Consider the following 17,481-nt stretch of genomic DNA (forward strand, 5'->3'; position numbering starts at 1 on the left):
GATAACAAGGAATGTCACATTTCAAACATAAGGAAAGTCTTGCACATTTATATTCTTCCTCTTACAAATTGTATTTGTAACGTAGGAGTTCGTTGATTCCTTTCTCTGAAAAACCTTAGCTTATCCAAATTGTCGCTATTAAGCGTTTAGTTACTTAAACAAAATGCACCAACTATGGTGTTTGTAAATGTGAATGTGAATTTATGCACTGGATATAGAAGCTGGCGATTTCAAAGTAGTTATCCATCATGCTATACTTCGTCTTATCGTTTGATAGTGGGATACGCTAGAACATATATAAACGCGTAGTTACTGATTTGTTCTTCACTCTAGCATTTTAGTACAATCACCTTAGTCGCTTGTAACTTCGTAAAATGCATGACATTCATTACTTCCCATGTGACTCTCCCTAAGTTTCAGATGGGAAATGTTGAACCTCATGGGAACTGTGTTGTTTAGACGTTTTTTAGAATGTGGAATTCATAAATGATTGTATTATGTTGTGAATCTTGGTATCAATATCTAATGAGTTAAAAACAAGATTAATCAAAATATTAAACTTCAAGTTCATAATAATTTTCATTATGACCATTTTGATTTTATTCGCTTAATTTTATATCTGGAAAATTTAGGTCACCTCCCGAGTGATATCAACAATCATCATATGTTTCTTGTTTCTCTTTTTACTCTAAATATTATGAAATATGTCTCTCTCTCTCTCTCTCTCGTCTCTCTCTCTCTAATATATATATATATAATATATAATATATATTATAGTATATATATGTATAATATTTATATATATATACATATATATATACATATGTATATTGCGAATATGCATATATATATATATATATATATATATATATATACATATCTATACATACATACATATATATATATATATATGTATATATATATATGTACGTGTATATGAATACATATACATACATGCAAGGTGTTGGATGACAAATAAATATCCTTGGGGAATAAAGTAGTGATCAACTTTGCCACAAGTTCGACATCAAAGAATGCAATGCTTTAATGAAGATGGATTAAAAAGTAAACGATATACATAGTATAATTTTCATTTATTAAGCCTTGTCTGAAATCTCATTAGTACACACCTTAATACATCATAGATTTGATTATCACCACTATACATATAAGAGAACATACAAATAGAGATAATAAGGATACACATAGGTACGCATGCATACAGACATACACTTACATTCATATGTATACGTACGAAAGTGTATGACGACATATACAAACGCATCTGTATAGACATCTATTCATACACACGTTTGTATAGAAATGTGTTAGAATGAGTTGATTCTGCGTACAGAAGCAAACATCTAAATCTACTATTATGAAGCTGACAAAGAAATGAATACGTTTATTATTCATATTACAACAAGCTATTCGAGGTAGAAAAAAAAACTAAATGTTTATAGGCAAATATAAAAACGAATATTACAATATACTGTGTAAAAGTGTTTTACTTTCTCTATTTTCTTTTTATCGTTATTTTTTGTTTTGTTTTCAGTGTCTATTTCTCTTTTTCTTCCTCAGACACACTCTTCCTCTTTATGTTATGCTCACATTTAATAAATATTCTTTTGAGAATATGACTTAGAAAATAAAATTCAATGAAAAGCAAGAAATGTGTTATGATATTAATACGACAAAACTTCAAAATGAGATAGACGTTAGACCTACATAAAATGGGTAGGAACACAAGGGATTAAAAGTGTACATACAACGCAGAAAAAAAGATACGATGGCTCTCATTATCCCCCCGCTGTCTCTCTTCACACATACACGCACACACATACACAGACACACGCAAGCACAAACATATATATACGTACGTATGCAAATATCTGCCTCTCTCTCTCTCTCTCTCTCTCTCTCTCTCTATATATATATATATATATATATATATATGTGTGTGTGTGTGTGTGTGTGTGTATGTATAGACACATACACACATACTGCTGGAAAATCACGCAGGACTATGATGTCTTTGCCGTGGAATCAAGTAAATTGTTCAATACTGTGACACTACTATATTAAACTATTAAACAAGTCCATAATAATGAAAATTAATGAACAGAAGCTCCATTTATATAACCTTTGGGACGGTGGAGATAGTCGCGTCTATAGATTGCCGACTCAAATACATTGGGGTATTAAGTTTACTCCAACTCAGTTTCGAGTTAAAATCCTCCTGTCGGCGTCCATTATGTCCTTTGTCTTGTGGGATTTATAAAAATATGTAGATACTATAAACATATCTGACTTTAATCGATGAAATGTTTTATGAAGTGCGGCGGATGGAATGAAGGAATAGAACAACAGGTTTATTCTATGCTTTGATTTTCTTCTAATTTTGAGTATATTCAGTTAAAATTCATTTAGATTTCGTTGGAAAAGATATCTGTAATACTTCGGGGATTAGTTATATCGACTAAACCTTTTTATAAAATGGTTTTCTAATTCACTGTTGTAAGTTATAATAGCAGAATAAATAAATAAAAGTTGTTCTTTACTTAATGCTTACATTCTTATACCTTTGTCTTTATAAGGAAGGGTCTGTCGCATTCCATTTTCAGGCCCTCCGATAAAGAGGAGATCCACGTGGTTAATGTCTCTTAATTAGATGTGAATGGACTGCGAGAATTCTAGAAAATAAAGAGGATTCTAAGGTGAAAGGCAACGTCATACCATATACATACATGTTCAGACATATTGGTTTGTATGGAGCCTGACTGTGAAGAGAGTCTGGGTGTTGAGAAGGGGAGTAAGGAAGGGTGGGAAGTGTCTGTGTAGGTGTGTATGAGACTCGTCAGCTCTGATCAACAGAATGCATTGTTGACGCGGTAGAAATGACAGGAAGAAAGCGCCGATCTAGCAGAAACGTTAGCACACCGGGCGGAATGCTTAGCGGTTTAGCGATATTTTGTTACGTTCTGAGTTCAAATTCCGCCGAGGTCGACTTTGCCTTTCATCCTTTCGGGGTCGAAACATTAAGTACCAGTTACGCACTGGGGTCGATATAATCGACTTAATCCCTTTGTCTGTTCTTGTTTGTCCTCTCTGTGTTTATCCCCTTGTGGGTAGTAAAGAAATAGGCATTTTGTCTGTCGCTACCCTTTGAGTTCAAATCCCGGTGAGGTGGGCTTTGCTTTTCATCCTTTCGGGGTCGATTAAATAAGTACCAGTTACGTATTGGGGTCGATGTGATCGACTCAATCCGTTTTTCCCCCTCTCTTTGTGGCCCCTTGTGGGCAGTAAAGAAAAAAAAACGTTAGCACGCCGGACGAAATGCTTAGTGGTATTTCGTCTGCCGCTACGTTCTGAGTTCAAATTCCGCCGAGGTCGACTTGTCTTTCATCCTTTCGGGGTCGATTAAAGAAGTACCAGTTACAGCACTGGGGTCGATGGAATAGACTTAATACCTATGTCCGTCCTTGTTTGTCTCCTCTATGTTTAGCCCCTTGTGGGTAATAAATAAATAGGTATATCGTCTGCCGCTACGGTCTAAGTTCAAATTCCGCCGAGGTCGACTTTGTCTTTCATCGGGGTCGATAAATTAAGTACCAGTTACGCACTGGGGTCGATATAATCGACTTAATTCGTTTGTCTATCCTTGTTTGTCCACCCCGGTGTGTAGCCCTTGTGGGCAGTAAAGAAATACGAAATGACAGGAGGAAGCCCAAATACTGCGACTTAATGTTAATCACCCGGGTGGCCTTTTGTGCTGACTGTAATATCGGTATGGGTAGCATGAGTACCGTCCATCTAGAGGAGTAGTCCTCTCTTGTGAGCTTGTTGTTGATTAGCGCCAAGTCAGCATTGAACGCAGATTCACGATCAAAGTTGTTCGAGCTGTGAACATTCTGAATTTTTCTTTCTTTACAGAAATGGTTTTCGAGATATTCAGTATCTTCACAAAATAGCGAAATCTTCGACATGTTTAGTGACTCGGTTAATTTACAACACACCAAATCTACTCTTGTCAACTACCCTTGTCAAGACATGTATATAAATGAGGCTTTTTTTCGTTTATGATTCATATACCTTCTTCGGTCGTGAATGACCATGGGATTGCACCTAGAAAGTTACCCTCCGAGGCACATGACTGGGCAAGGTTGGTTATAGAAGACCAGCAGTGGCCCACGCATGCCAGCCTCTCCTCTCCACGCCACCGATGTTATCCATGGGAAAGGCAAAGGCCGATACAGCTTGGCACCATTGACGTCGCAGCTCATTCATTAACGCGCAATTGGCTGAGCACTCCACAGACACGTGTACCCTTAACATAGTACATAGGTACAACAGAAACAGGAAGAAAGAGTGAGAGAAAGTTGTGGTGAAAGAGTACAGCAGGGTTCACCACCACCCCCTGCCGGAACTCCGTGGAGCTTTAGGTGTTTTCCTTCAATAAAAACTCAGAATGCCTGGTCTGGGAATCGAAACCGCGATCCTACAATCGCGATTCCGCTGTCCTAACCACTGGGCCATTGCGCCTCCATTCGTTTATGATATAGATAGTTGAATTTACCGTGTTACATTTTCTATATATTTTTGATAACAATCAAAATGAATGTTCTAAAATATGAAGCTCATTACTTATGCTTTTCCTATTGTCCCATCTACATATGTCTGCAGTAATTTTGAGGCGAAGAGACTAGTCAATATAATCTACCGAGGCACTTGCTCTGTGCTTTGTATTATAAACCCTGAAAGGATAAACGGCAAAGTTTGCTATGGTGGGATTTGAAATCATTTGTTATGATCCAGTAGAAATACACCAGGGCATGTTTTCCGACACCCTAAAAATTTTCACAGTACACAGCCTTTCATATGACTTTACTAATTTCGACGAATTCCATAACTGAAACTTGGAATTTAGTGCAGACAGTTTGAAAGCGAGTAGAGATAAAACAAATGCAGAAGATTCAAGTATAACCTAAACCATCATACATCTGTTTTTTTTTTTATTAAATTGCTGAGTCATTGGAATGTGGATATACTGGGGCAGCGCCTTCAAGAATTTAGCCAAATAAATCGACCCCAGTTCAAATTCTAACATATTCTATCAGACTTTTATGCCGAACCGCTAATGTACGGAGATTTAAACAAACAAACACACATTGTCAGACTCTGGGCGGGAAAGGGGGAAAACACACACACACACACATACACACACATGCACGCATTCTTATACATATATGCTGTTTCGGTGTATTAAAATCACTCACAAGGTAAGATGTCTTTTTCTTAAATATAATTTCGTCATGAAAATAACTCCTCATTAATATTTTTCATTTAATCATTCGTCCAATTTTCCTCCCAAGATTTAAAGGTAGTCCGAAGATTCACAGTTTGTTCTATATTTTTCTTAAATTTCAGCCGTTAAAACAAACGTGTTGTACCAACTTTTGAAACATATTTTCTATCAGTGATTTAAAGCGGACTTTCGTATATTACGAATTTAATCCTACTTTCCAGGTGGAGGACAGATAAATAATAGATCCTGTTGTTTATTACTAAATCCTGTGGATAGTAAATTGTCAATTGGATTTCCATTGAGAGAAGATACAACTGGATAATGCTAATGAAGTTAAATATTTTTTATGGTTGCAATGTAGTGGTCGCTAGGAATATGTATGGAGGAAATTAGTTCTAAAGGGGAACAATATTAGGAACGAAGCTTTGTGTAAATAACTTGCTATGGATTCTAGTTTGTGAGATGTAGTAATAGGAGCACTGAACAGAGAGGGTGTGTCTTTAGAGGAAGCTGACGTCAAGCTGGTGTACTGCCAGGAATATTCTGCCTGTAAAGAGCTCTTCAAAATATTAGATAAGTGCTGTATGTTTGATTATACCATTGTCTCAAAAGATATCTTAAGTGGCTTAGTGAAGTCACTGACATAATACACCGCCCGAATAGATTATATATTATAACTAAAGATATTTTACATGTGAAACTGAAAATCCAGTGCTTGCGCTATATAGTTTTCTTTGGCTAAGCACTTTTCTTTGCTCGAGTGGCTTTACACAGTTGGAAAAGACGTACAAGTTCCAATGCATTGTCGTTTAGTTTCATTGAGATGTATGCTTTCATTAAATACACCTGCTTCAATATAATAAAAATCTTGCATGATTAAAAGTCAAAAGCCGATGAGTCGTGTTGCCAAAGAGAATTAAGTGAGATACAGGAAGTTCACGAAAAACCATTGAGGCAAATCTAAAAGCACTTTGTTAGCTCTTGTGTCTAGCTTTACCACCATTTATGCTTATATCTCTCCAGGATTTCTATATCACAACGTAAGATAATCAGGTTTATATATAAGCAAGTTTTCTTCATGAAAGTCTTTAAGTTAAAGACAAACTGTAGTAGGTTAGCAGAAGCAATCATTTTCACATCGATGAATCCCCCAACATGGAAGAGCGGAAAGAGAAGTGAACATGCTTAGCTTTCAACATGATTGTAAGAAATTACAGTAGATTGCTTTATCTTGTGGAAGAATTTCGCTGTCAAAATATAATAGGGAAATACCATTCTCTCTTCGTGGTTTCAATCGGAGGAAAATTCACCAGAGAAACAGAAATTTTCAAAATTGGAGGAAGAAAACTTAATATTGATGCATTATAAGAAATTTAGAAAACTAAAAACATTTATCACACAGACACACAGACGCATACATACGCGCATACACTTTGGCGTACACATGCTCACTTGCACAAATTTATATGCATATATATGATGCTTGCATATATAAATATATACATAGATCCACCGCGTATATCTTTATATATAAAAGTGAAGTTGTGTGTCTGTCTCCTACGATTTAGATTCCTAACTACTCCCACATTTTGCGGTGCAGTGTAACCAAACGTGGGTATCTTATAGTCGTGATTCATATCGAGCCCTTCTGGGTATTAGCGCGCATCTACGATGAGTCTACGATTTTAAAAATAATTTACCATCATTTTTTTCCATTTTGATGCATTTTTCCGCTATTATATAAGGGAAGTAACTCTCTAAAATTGTCTACGATGAGTCAACGATTTAAAAAAAAAATTACCATCATTTTTTTTCCATTTTTAATGCATTTTTTTGCTATTTTGGGGCTATAACTCTCTAAAAATGCTTATATAGTTATTTCCCTTACAAACCCGAACAACGCCGGGCGATACTGCTAGTATATATATATATATATATATATATATATATGATGCAGTTGCAGGTGTGGCTGTGTGTGTGCTAAGAAGCTTGCTTCTCAACCACATAGTTCCGGGTTCATTTCCACAGCATAACACCTTGGGCAAATATCTTCCACTATAGCCGACCAAACCTCGTGAACAGAAATGGTAGCTGGATGTTGAAGGAAGCCCGTGGTATTCAGACAGACAGACACACACACACACATATGTGTATGTATGTATGAATATGTGTGTATGTATCTCTGTCTGTATTTGTCCCCCAACACCACTTGAAGACCGGTATTAGTGTGTTTACGTCCCCGTTCAGTAAAAATAATCTGATAGAATAATAGTAGGCTTGAAAATATATCCTGCGTCGATTTGCTCGACTAAAACACTTTAAACAGAGCCCCAGCATTGCCACACACAAATGACAGAAACAAGTAAAAGTCAAAAGATATATATATAAGGCTTAAAGAAAGAGCTCACACACTAGAAACAAATTTCTCCCCCCACCCCCAAACGGTTAGCAACAACCTCATAAATGATTTCATAGCACCTTTTCAAAAGATATTTTTAAAAGAGATCACCTTTACACTACATAAATTTGTATTAAGTAATCCTCATAGACTTTCATGTATGTATATTATATATATATATATATATATATATATATATATATACTCTTTTACTCTTTTAATTGTTTCAGTCATTTGACTGCGGCCATGCTGGAGCACCGCCTTTAATCGAGCAAATCGACCCCGGGACTTATTCTTTTGTAAGCCCAGTACTTATTCTATCGGTCTCTCTTGCCGAACCGCTAAGTAACGGGGACATAACTCACCAGCATCGATTGCCCAGCAATGCTAGGGGGACAAACACAGATACACAAACGCACACATATATAATATATATATATATATATACATATATATATATTATATTATATATATATATATATATATATATATATATATATATATATTATATTATATATGTATGTATGTATGTATATATTGTATATGTATGTACATATATAGAGAGAGAGTTTAATAATTCTAAATAAAATGGCTACGAGAGAAAACGCCGAGATATAAGTTCATTAAAATTTTGAGATATGGCATCAGAACCGAGTCTGATCTTTCGTTAATGCACTGTCAACTTCAGACAGGCTGAAGATGTCGGACAAAATGTCGAGGTACTTTATTTTGCAAAGATTATTCTGAACCTATGTGAGAGGAAGTACTCCGCCTGTTACGACGATGAGGGTTCCGGTTGATCCGAATCAACGGAACAGCCTGCTCGTGAAATTAACGTGTAAGTGGCTGAGCACTCCACAGACACGTGCACCCTTAACGTAGTTCTCGGGGGATATTCAGCGTGACACAGAGAGTGACAAGGCCGGCCCCTTGAAATACAGGTACAACAGAAACAGGAAGTAAGAGTGAGAGAAAGTTGTGGTGAAAGAGTACAGCAGGATCACTACCATCCCCTGCCGAACCGTGGAGCTTTTAGGTGTTTTCGCGCTCAATAAACACTCACAACGCCCGATCTGGGAATCGAAACCGCGATCCTACGACCGCGAGTCCGCTGCCCTAAACACTGGGCATTGCGCCTCCACTATATATATATATATATGTATATATATATATATATTTGGCCTGACTACGAGACACGAAGCATCTCTTCGTCTCGTCCCTTGACTTTCATCTCCGATGTTCATCTATGCTCCTGCGCCAAGGCTTTCACTCCACACGCGCCGGCTGAACTTGATTCATGTCTATTAGTCGAAAGACACCTATTGTCACTTTCTTGTTTGTATTTGTAATTAGGTAACATTCTCTCCGTTTATTTTCTTCTTTTATTTTATTTCATTTTTTTTATTTTGTTGTTGTACATATTCGTTTGCTTTCTCGCAAAATATTTAGCACCTTTAGCTTAGATTTTTGGGGTCATCCAGATTTGAACAGTGTCAAGTGTAACCGGCCGAAACTGTAGGGATAATCTGGAAACTTGACTGATGAGAGAAGGCCACGGATAGCCCGTCTTTCTTTTGTCCTGTCCGTTCTTTTGTTGTTTTCCTGTCCTCCTTCGTATCGTCCGGATTTTTTATCGTCGTGTGTTACGTTCTTGTTCCATTTATATGTATATGTATATATATAGATAGATAAAGAGACAGACAGACAGACAGACAGATAGACAGACAGATAGACAGAAAGTGCAAGAAATGGTAAACACAGTACAAACATCCAATGGTCTGATTGTACAGGTTAGCGCATATCATTTCATACATGAGTGATACTAGTTCGAACACCAACCGAAATAGATTGAACTTCACATTCCAGTATTGGTGTTGTATAAAAATTTATATTTTGATACACTATATCTGTGAATAATGTTTACAAAATATTATAGTATCTCGACATTTTGTCCGATATTTTAAGCATGTCTGAAGTAGACACTGCATTAACGAAAGATCGGACGAATTTTAATGAACTTGTAACTCGGTGTTTTATCTCTTGCCTTTTTATCAAGAAACATTATTAACTCTATGGATTTCACCTGTATTCATATAATATATATATATATATATAGCGTCGTACGTACACTTTGGTCTCTTATATATAAGTATACATTTTTTCTAAATCTTGTACGACTCTATTTCTGTCCATCAGCCTTTCACGCTTATTCGTGAAATATAATTTCACTTGTTTAATTCTTTTTCTTTTGCTTTTGACTTATTATACAAAAGTTTGAAAAAAATAGTCAACTGAAAAACTGTGTTCGTGTGATTTATTTACTCATTTTCACTTAAAGCTAAAAGACATAGGATTTTGAGACTTGTTATTTTACTAAGCTTGCAAAAGTAAAGAGCGAAAGAATTTCTTTGAAACTCCGATAATGTAAACAGCTTACCACCAAGAATGTTAAAGAGATATAAACGGGCCAAATATTGTAACAATAACAACAATCATTTTTAAAAACAGTCGAAGTAGCAAAGCAAACTACAGACTTTAAGAATAGAGTTTAGGAAAGAAATAAATATAGAAAAGCAAATAAAGTAACAAGTATAGTGTGAAATTTAGAACATTTTGCGTTTTTAATTGTTTCGGTCATTGGTCTGCGGACATGTTGGAACACTGCCTTGAAAGGTTTAGTCTAAAAAAAAGGGCCTCGGTACGTATTTGCTTTAAACCCTAGTATTTATTCTGTCTCTTTTACCGAAACACTCAATTATAGAGACGAAACAAAGCAACACACACACACACATATACATATGTGAAAGCTCATGGCTTAGTTGTCAGAGTGTTGCACTCACGATAGCGAGGTCGTGGTTTCGATTCTCAGACTGGGCATTGCGTTGTGTTCTTAAGAAAAGCACTTTATTTCACGTACTTCTACGATCATTTCGTCATATGACATACCTGTACCGAGACGCACCTGTACTGGTGATGTCGATTCGATGGAAGGATCGAGCTTATGTGAACGCAAACATTTAATCACTATCAACAAATGATCGGTGTGGTTGTTCGGCAAGAAATTGCTGAACCTTCCTACGTCGTCTGACGACGGAAGAGTCTATGATATATCTGCATACGCTCGACAGACGTCTTCAGTTTCTTTTTACCAAATTCACTCGGTTATGATTGGTCGGTCGGAGGCTATATTAGAAAACACTAGTCCAAGGTACAACGTAACGGATTTGAATTCTAAACAGAAAAAAAAAGAAATATCAAAAGCAGCCACGGAGCTGTAATGCGAGGTTTTTAACCACAGAGCTATGCCTGTACAATGAATTTTTCTAAGAAAAATATAATTATATAAACAACCATTTATATTCTATAATTGAAGGCATAGCTTTAACACAGATCGAAAATATTCTACTTTTGTCACATGTTTTGGGGATAGGAATTACTATAACGCTATACTCCATGGCCCATGTCTCCCTCCATTAGGTTTACATCACTTGTAGACGATTACCTATTATGTCTGCCGGTGATTCCCCAGATATTGAGCATCGGCCAAATTTCGAGCATGTAACACTTCGTTTGATAAACATCTATGGCACGACAAGTCAATTACGCTTGCGTCATAAACTTATATGATCTTGATTTTCATTGAGTGAAATCGATATCCCCGAACGATTGATGCCAATATTTGACGACAAACTCTTCACCGTATCACACACACACACACACACACACACACACACACAACACACACACACACACACACACACACACACACACACACAAACACAAACTCACACACGTTGATGCTACGAGTAAGGAAAATTTTTCTCTCCCCCACCCACACACATATATATATATATATATATATATATATATTAAGGCGGCGAGCTGGCAGAGACGTTAGCACGCCGGGCGAAATGCGTAGCCGTATTTCGCCTGCCGTTACGTTCTGAGTTCAAATTCCGCCGAGGTCGACTTTGCCTTTCATCCTTTCGGGGTCGATAAATTAAGTACCAGTTCCGCACTGGGGTCGATGTAATCGACTTGATCCGTTTGTCTGTCCTTGTTTGTCCCCTCTGTGTTTAGCCCCATGTGGGTAGTAAAGAAATATATATATATGTGTATGTATATATATCTATATATATTTGTGTGTGTGTGTATGTATGTATGTATGTATGTATGTAAGGAAAATAACTCAAGGCAGAAAATGCTAAAATAATGTTATCGTAAAAAACATTTTAGTACCGGTTTCAGACTTTTAGACTTTTTCAAAATTCCATAAATTCTCTCTCTCTCTTTCTCTCTCTCTCTATATATATATATGATTCTTCTCTGCTCTCAAATTTTTATATGCTCCACCTAATTCTATATTTATGTTGTCATTTATGGTTAATCATGTTCAGTATATTGTCATGGCCGAAATAATACAATCATAGTTGGGCACAGCGAAACAATCTTGACTATAACACTACAAATACACAAATATATGTATGCATGTATGATATATATGCATGTATTTGATTGTAAGGTGAATTTGATTCTTTGTTTTACCATTTATTTGGACCGTTATGCTTTTTCATCAAGAGTTTTAACAAATCGATCAAAAACATATAGTTTCCTTCATTTTACACGACTTCTTGCCAATATCCCACTTGCTCGTCAATGCCTTGACAGTAGTAGTATGATCTTGACTCGAAGAATTCACCGAGCCGCGTTTTCATCACTATGTCGTTGCTGAGCCTTGAGTTAAGCCAAAATCTAAATATTCTTTCATAATGTTTCACTCACCAAAATTCGTTAAACCCTGTGGTAATTAGAATATTTAAATACTACTATACGGGGTTGGCCAAAATTTAGCTGACAGTAAATCAAAACCTTTTTAATTCCAAGATTAAAACAAAAAAATATTTTATATGAGACTTCGCTAATAAATAGGCAAATGTTGAAAACTAAAAATAAAAAATGGTGATTTTAGCTCACAGCATTCAATTATTAAACATTCATAATTGGAATGAATAAATAAAATTGAATATTGAGTATTAATGGAATTTTGATTTACTGTCGGGTGACATTTGGGCCACCCCGTATTAACTCAAGTTTAAAGAGATACTAGGAAAAATTCCATTAGTCACAGAAATAATAAAATGAAAGGGAAATGAATAGTTTTGAAAAGAAACAATGATTTAAAAAAAATGAAACATCATAGCAGTGTTAATATACTGTTCAAGCTAAGGCGGCGAGCTGGCAGAAACGTTAGTACGCCGGACGAAATGCTTAGCAGTATTTCGTCTGCCGTTACGTTCTGAGTTCAAATTCTGCCGAGGTCGACTTTGCCTTTCATCCTTTCGTTGTCGATAAATTAAGGACCAGTTACGCACTGGGGTCGATATAATCGACTTAATCCATTTGTCTGTCCTTGTTTGTCCCCTCTGTGTTTAGCCCCTTGTGGGTAGTAAATATTTCGTCCGTTGTTACGTTCTGAGTTCAAATTCCGCCGAGGTCGACTTTGCCTTTCATCCTTTCGGGGTCGATTAAATAAGTACCAGTTGCGTATTGGTTCGATATAATCGACTTAATCTGTTTTATATGTTCTTGTTTGTCCTCTCTGTGTTTAGCTCCTTGTGGGTAGTAAAGAAATAGGTATTTCGTCTGTCATTACGTTCTGAGTTCAAATTCCGCCGAGGTCGACTTTGCCTTACATTTTTTCAGGGTCGATAAATTAAGTACCAGTTGCGTATTGGGGTCGATCTAATCGACTGGCCCCCTCCTTCAAACGTTCGGGCCTTGTGCCTATAGTGGAAAAGAATATACTATTCAATCTATCCTTTAGGTGTTGATAAAATAAGTACCAGTAAAGAACTGGGGTCGATGTAATCGACTTAACCCTTCTCCCGTCTTTCTGACCACGTGCCAAAATTTGAAACCAATATATTATTCAATCTTTCAGATATCAAAGACGACTTCTTAGACTACAAACTAATAGGAAAAAATAAAGAATGGATATCCCCAGAATAACTGGCTGGAAGTTAGAGATGGAACAAGAGAATCGCAGAGTTCTAGTGGTTAATTTCGAACACGTTGCACTCGACAACTGTTCCTATGAATCATTATTCCACCCTTAATAACTACTACATAATAATAAAAAAAATTTCGCAACAAGAAATGAAGAATCGAGTTTGACGTTGAATGCATCTATCGTAACATGATCAGCTGCCTAGAACTTTACAAACTACTCTGAACTAATTTACTAAGTACATGTCATGTTTGAAACATCAGTATTTTACGTCTGTTTTCGATCGGAGTGCTATGAACCAAAAATCACATTTGCCTCACAATGACACACCGCATAACCTATATTTGGATATTTCCGTTCAGTACTTCCTAAAATTTCTTCTTCTAATCATTCATCTTCGGTGTCAAAAGGAGTAAACTTCTTCGCTATCTTATTCCCGCGGCTACTGTTATTTTCTCTAACATTCAATTGTTTTCTCATTTATTATTTTTTTTATACCTTTCCTTTTTCTTCTTTTCTTTTTCCACGGTCCTATCTCTTTCAGACTAGTCGCAATACTACATATTGGCTTATATTGGCTTCTGTTATTCTAATTCACAAAGCTTATTTTCTTTGCTTGATTGAAAAGGAAAAAAGAAAAATAAATGCTCTATTAAAGATCTTGTAAAGGTAAACTTTAAAGGACCTCCGGGTATTTATGTATTTTCTCTTTTCATTTTCTCGTGCTGTGATTCATATGTGCGTGCGTGCGTACGTGACTCTGTATGTGTGTGTGTGTGTGTGTGTTTATAGAAAATAATTAGGCTTTATATCGAAGCAGTTTCAGATTCTACCTATGTGCTCCTTAAGTATATTACTTCTGTCATCACGTTGAATTTACAATGATGATTTTAGTGAAACCTGATTGAGCGAAATTGGGCAGTAGCTGTTTTTTTTACACACGCATAAATGTCTTTACACACACACACGTAAATATGTATGTGGATGTGAGTGTTGTGTGTGCGTGTGTGTACACATATATATGCAGAGCCACAGGCAGGAAACGAACATATACGTGTGTGTGTATATGTATATATATATTGCCCTTTTCATAGATAGTATAAATGAATTACACTCGTTTGGTCGTTGTCATTTTCATTTCCGTGTCTTAATCCCACATTTATCCATTTTTATCGCATCCTTAACGGTAGCAGACGTTTCTTTGGTTTTGCACCTCGTCTGTATCACTAGCGATTTTTTTCCCCTGTCTTCCCTTCTCGGGATCTTTCCTTCTCCTATGTTTCCGACGAAGAGCTCCGCTCGAAACGTCAAATCCTCCTTCTTCCCTTCTTTCCTGAACGTCCAATAATACTTTATTTGTTCCACGTCCTCGCGTTGTTGTTTTTTTTGTTTTTGTTTTCTTGTTTGGATTAACTATATTTCTCTGCCGAATGTGTCAAACCACTGGCTTTAACTTTCAATCTATCTCAGACACAAATTCTTTAGGGAAAAGAAATTAATATATTTCCTATGAGTCTTCTTTATCCTTATTTGTGTTCTTTACTTATTTAGAGGAAGAATGTTGCAATCAATACTGAAAGTAACTGGTCAAGCAATGGATATAAAGGAAAATAGCGGTGACAAAAAATAACCTCAGAAGCGGAGAGGAAAGAGGAAGTCTACAGCGTGTAAAAATAACAGAGGCGATTATTTATTAGACACCTCCACTAAGAAAAAACATTGGCTGTTGAATGGGAAGATGTTTTGTTAGAAAAGTGATCTAAAATTTAGCAGAGCGTATAAAGAAATATATATATATCTTTAATTATCTAGATGGTCTTTGTGGCAGCTCTAACAAAGTGGATTTAGACTCGCTTAAGAGCAATCTGATACCTAAGCCATTTAATTCTCATTTGAGGAAAATGAATGTAAGTTACCATGACTTGAGTCACATTTCAGCGTCTACGATGATATGCGAAGTGACATATAATATATATAATAAAATATTAGGGAATAAATCCAAACTTACAGGGAAAAATCAGATTTAGGATTAAAATCCAATTTTATAGTATAACTATATTATATTATATTATATTAGAGATAAAACCACTATTAGGCAAATCAAACAGTGAAAAACATAAGCCAATACATAAAATTAATTTAATTTATATTATTTTAAATATATATCAAAAGTATTAATATAAATTAAAATTAATATTTAACATTATAGTCGATTTTGATATAATCATAATTGTTAATTTTATGTTTCTAGTTTGATAATAGAGTTTATTATAAGTAAATTTATTATATTATCTATATCTTAAAAATATTGCTTAAATATTTCTGATTATTTTTTAAATATTTCAATTAAGCTGAAGATTCACCGTAACCGTAACTCGAATTATTAATTGAATTTAAATTATTGTTATTCGAATTGGTACAGCCACGAAACGATCGTAGTGTTTTACTCTTTATCTTTTATTAAACTTTGAATACTTTTGATATTATTTTAAAATAATATAAATTAAATTAATGTTACGTATTGGCTTATGTTTTTCACTGTTTGATTTGCCTAATAGTGGTTTTATCTCTAATTTAATATAATATAATTATATATATATATATATATATATATATATATATATATATATATATATATATATATATATATGAAGCTGTTAATATTTTGCTACTTGATTATTCTAATTTTGTAGAAAGCTATGTGTGGAAAGATTCCTATTCGATTTTTCGATCCAGAAATTGAAAAAAAAAATGTCTTGGTTGTGTTAAAGAATAGGTAGCCCTGTACTCTAGATCTATATTTGAGTCAATATGTTTTAAAGCTGAAACGATTAGCTTGACCAGGCTGCATAAATGATACGAACTTTAGAGGGTTGATAAAATAGTGCAATGTTTTTCTCTAACATTATATTTTTAAGGAGAGAAAGAGAAAGAGAGAGAAACAGACAGAGAGAGACAGAGACAGAGAAAGACAGACAAGGATAGAGAGAAAGAGAGAGACAGAGAGAGAGAGAGAGGAAGAGAGAAAGGGAAGACGTGTGTTTGTGTGCGTGTGTGTACATATGCCTTGCCGTGTATTTTGATTGAGTTTTAATGAATGATGGCTTGTATTTTGTGTTGGCAATGATATAGTATACTACAGGTAGACACAGATTTGTAATATAAATATATATAGCGATATTAAATATTTGTGGAATATAGCTGATTATATCGTGTCCAATAGGTAAACTAGTATTTTATGGATTCCAGGAAGATGAAAAGCCATGCGCAATTTAAGCTAAGAATGTAAAGCACTGTGACTAAATAAGGCAACGCATTTTGGCGGACGCTGTCGGAAGCTGCATGACCACCACTATTCTGTATCATAATACAGAAAACTTTTGGAGGGTGCAGAATTCGATTATACCGACCCAACTCTTACACGATCTTGAATATTTGAAATGCAATCCCGGGTGGATCTGAGCTCAGAGCTTTAAGAGACGTATCAAATACAAGAAAGTGATTCATCTAGCTTTCTAAGACTATACAAATACACTTATCTGATTTCAAATTTAGGCAAAAGCCCATCAAGTTCCATGGTAGGGAAAGTCAATTACATCGACTACAGTGCTCCCCAATTTCCAACTTTGCGTTCCGAGTTCAAATGCCGCCGTAGTCAACTTTGACTTTCATCCTTTCGGGGTTGGTAAAATAAATACCAATTGAGTACAAAGGTCGATGCAATAGATTTACCCATTCCCGCGAAATTTCTGGCCTTCTGCAAAAATATGG

This window comes from Octopus sinensis, linkage group LG1, assembly GCF_006345805.1.
Source record: "Octopus sinensis linkage group LG1, ASM634580v1, whole genome shotgun sequence".
Taxonomy (NCBI): Eukaryota; Metazoa; Mollusca; class Cephalopoda; order Octopoda; family Octopodidae; genus Octopus; species Octopus sinensis.